Below are 4,087 nucleotides of genomic sequence, written 5' to 3'. Positions count from 1 at the left end.
TCTTGCATGGTGCTCAGGTATTTCTTATCTACTCTGCACCCACTTTGATAGTTTTATGACACCATTTTTTTTGTACAACCATATTTCAAGGTCTAACATTTTTAAATATCTTCTATAGATTCAACCCAATGGTGAAGACAGACAAATCATATGACTCATTATGATCCAAATATTTCATTGTTACACTTATTTTCATTAAGCTACCAACTCAACACTATCTCTGAACAATGTACATAAAATCCATCATAATTGGATGTTCCTCACTTCGATGCAACTTTTGGTAACAAAGGTTGGTGTACAATGACACTTTAAAAACTTCATTCATTTTTTCCCCAATATTATAAGTAACTTGTACTTTTGACTCCAATATTGTTAGAAGGTGTTGTGTTGCAATTGTTGTAGTTTGCCCTTGTTGTTGATTTATAGATTCAATTATCTGTGTGCCATTCTATTGATTCATGATGCTTGTCTATGTTAAGTATGTTGTATGTTCTTCACTGCTGCAATTTGATGCATCTAATCTTGCTTTTATTCTATACTCCACTTTTTCTCTTCATGCATACTAATTGTGGAATGAGTGAGCCTACAATGCATCAACTTTGTTACTTTTCCAGCCGAATGCAATGGATAAAAAGTATGCTTTATTTACGCAAGATATGGATTTATTTCCATCTATTGTTGTTCAAACAAAACATTGGTTTCCTACTTTCTTTCTTTTGTGACTCGTGTAGTTGTGATAAAATATACAAAATAAAATAAAATGTTAAGACTTAATTGAAATGGTACAAGCAACACTTTTACCATACAATATTTTGGTGGACGATACTTGTACTTATACAACCTATCGACATACCCCTTACACCTTTTCCAAGTACAAGTGCTTGTAAGAGTAAGTTGAATGTTATATAGGACTTGAAATTGAGGAGGAGGACATTTTTTTAAACATCAAATTTGGAAGTGTACCATATATGAACCATAAGTGACAATGCTAGAGTGGTGGTCATGTTAAATTATGGTAAACCGAATAATAAAATTGTCGTTGGCACCAACTCCGTGCAAGACTCCGTGGCCCAATGGATAAGGCGCTGGTCTACGAAACCAGAGATTCTGGGTTCGATCCCCAGCGGAGTCGATGGCGAGCTTTTAAACAATTCTGCCGTCAGGAGTTGAATTTTTTTAGTTTACTTATCACCGAAACCAGATATGAAATGGAATGATCAGAGTTGTATCAGAGTTGTATATCGTCTCTTAATGGATTTTCAAGATCAACCTTATAGCAGTATGCTACTATGCAGTAAGAATGTAGAGAGTAACATTCATACCACATAAACATAGCTAATGAAACTATATATGCTATAAAACCAGAGGTTTATTTTATAACTAATGTAGAATAAAAACTATTGACTTGTTAGAAATCAGGAACAGTACAGAAGATTGACATTACAAACCAAAATCAAAGCAAACATGTGACACTGAAACTTCGAAAATACACAGAGATCAAAATGGTAGAAAAAGAAAGCAGAGAAACTATTTTAATCAATCAGAAATGACTTCCAAGATTAGAAATTCATGAGGTTAAGTTTGATAAATAAATTTTGAGATTATCATGATGTAGCATTTTTCAAAATGTTCAGATTATTCTTAATATTTTATAAAAGTTTATTTGGCAAGTATGATTTATTTGTATAATTTTCTAGTCAAACTTACTGACTTATGTTTCATAACTAGTATTCACAAGATTCCATCTTTAAACGCTTAACTCCCTCCATGGTTAAACTTACTCTGGGTGCAACCTATTTGCAAACCCTCACCGAGTATTGTGCCTAATGAACCATTCATAAGAAAGTCCATCTTTATAATTAAGGTTTGAAAGCCAGAACATTCTAGAGGATGCCACATTATAACACTTTTTGTCAAGGTATCCAAAATAGTCCAAAATAGGTGAGACCAATAGTCATGTAAAAGGAAGATTCATTCTTGTGCAAGTGATGTGATTGGTTGCTTTTTATAGCAAAGCAATACATTTCATTTAATTATGGATAGTTATAATCAACAATAACACTTTTGAGTCATAGTTTTGGTGGAATGCTTACAAAATAAGTAGACATTAAATCAACAACTACAAGTATTAGAACTTGCCCACATCCTTTCTCCTATATAGAAAGAATTAGTGGACCTTGAAAAAGGTGAGATCCTAACAATGGAAAGTCTCATAAGAAAGGAGAAGCTTCTAATGGTTGACCTCGCTAAAGAGTGGATCTCCAATGGCATATGGTGAACCACAAATGACTTGGTGAAGATCTTGTAATGGAAAAAATTACATAAATAAGTATTCAAATATTATTATCATATTTAGATGACATAAAGAACATACATTTAGAGTTAAATAATAATAGCAAGTGAGGCTTTAAAGAAGATAACATGCTTTAAAAAAGAACCTGCCTTTAATTTAGTGCATGACCATATTGATATGTATAGAAAGGAAGATATGTATGGATCATGCATATGTATTGATATATGCATGGATCACAAACTATGATCTAAGTGTTGATGAAAATAAAAAACACATTTGAATCCTGAAGCAATATCAATAAATTAAATAATGAACTATGAAAATCTTATATTGTTAAAAAAAGATATGGCTCAACGAAGACAACGTTGAAATTAACATGGGCAAAAAGCTAGCTATGACCCTTGGATACTTCAGTGGTTAAATTGCTATGAATAATCATAATCCACATCTTAAGTCTAATGTTGCAATGCAAGATGACCATTAAAGATAAAGTTAGCATAATCCAACATCTATGGTTGATATTTGGCAGAATAATATATGAGTTGTATATTCTTACCTTTTACATGTTCTCAAATCAAACCAAATGTTATGTTGGGGCATTTTGTATGGTTTTAAAAGTGTAACACTCTTATACATAATCTTATAGTCAAATCTCGTATAATAATTCTCATAGTTGAACATCTATTAGTTGATATTAGGTAGAATAATATTTGAGTTTTACATTGTATCTTTAATATGTTGTCAAATCAAACCAAATTTCATTTTGAGACATTTGGTGTGGTTATGAGAGTGTAACTCTTATATAATCTTACACAATAGTCAAATCTAATATAGTAATATTCTACATTTTCATATTTTTTAGATACATTAAAAGCTCATCTCGATATGAATTAGGCAATCATTCAATTGTTTTAGATGTTTAGAGATATCCCCATTGTGCTTAGCACAATTGCAACTCAACCAAGTGATACCACCCACACTTTTCCTTCGGTTTACATTTTGTGCCAAGTTGGGGCAACAAGAGAGTGATTTGAGGCGAGACTAGCCTCCAGAAGGCTATTGATGGGGCTTAAACCCATCAAACAACCAAGTTAATTAAGGTAGAGAGAATCAACCTCAGAACCTATATGGGGCAAATCCAAGGCCCTTATCCAACTACACTGGCCCTTTGGGTTCTAAGAAATCATTCATATTGATAAATATGTACATTGTATTATATGAATGAAGTATAACAATACTTGCTTTATCTTAATCATACTTTGTGATGCATCTGTCAAGATTATGCAAAGATTTGGGAAAATAAAAATGCCATTGGTGGCTAATGAGACTTGGACATGTAAGCAATGTATGTTTGGAATAAGTCATAGTTGACTAGCATAGCTCTCAAAGTTATACTTTTTCAATTTAGATTTTCTTAGATGTTTTCAAACAACTATTAGTTTTAGTGTAGAATTATATTTGGGATTTTTTCATGGGGGCTTCGCTAATGGGGCAATACCCTAACACACAAGTTTCTATTGGAGGGTTTAAAATGGGCAATATATTGCTTATATTGAGGGGTGGGGTGAATAGGGGATTAAGAGGGTTTATAGAGGAAAAGGGGTGTGTATTGGGGGAGTGTCAAAGGGGGGTGACAAAAAATGAAGTTTGGGGCACTACGTTTAAAAAAAGGGGTATTCTTTAGTATGCCACGAACACACATAATATGACCTTGGTTCACTGGGTGAATACCCTTTAAGTTTTGTTTTGAATATAAGGGGTTTCAATAATCAAATTGAATAGTGTGAGATATTT

At 32.7% G+C, this 4,087-nt stretch overlaps 1 non-coding gene across 1 annotated transcript; it reads left to right on the top strand.

Annotated features, from left to right (window-relative positions):
• The first annotated feature begins 1,059 nt into the window (after positions 1-1,059).
• Positions 1,060-1,132, top strand: TRNAR-ACG (transfer RNA arginine (anticodon ACG)). Its single transcript has one exon. It is a non-coding gene; the product is annotated as a tRNA-Arg (tRNA).
• Positions 1,133-4,087: the final 2,955 nt, after the last annotated feature.

This window comes from Cupressus sempervirens, chromosome 10 (assembly GCF_028749045.1).
Source record: "Cupressus sempervirens isolate cs-2001-9-10 chromosome 10, ASM2874904v1, whole genome shotgun sequence".
Lineage (NCBI taxonomy): Eukaryota > Viridiplantae > Streptophyta > Pinopsida > Cupressales > Cupressaceae > Cupressus > Cupressus sempervirens.
The sequence above is the reverse complement of the archived record's forward strand: the minus strand, read 5'-3'. Positions and strand labels throughout refer to the sequence as shown.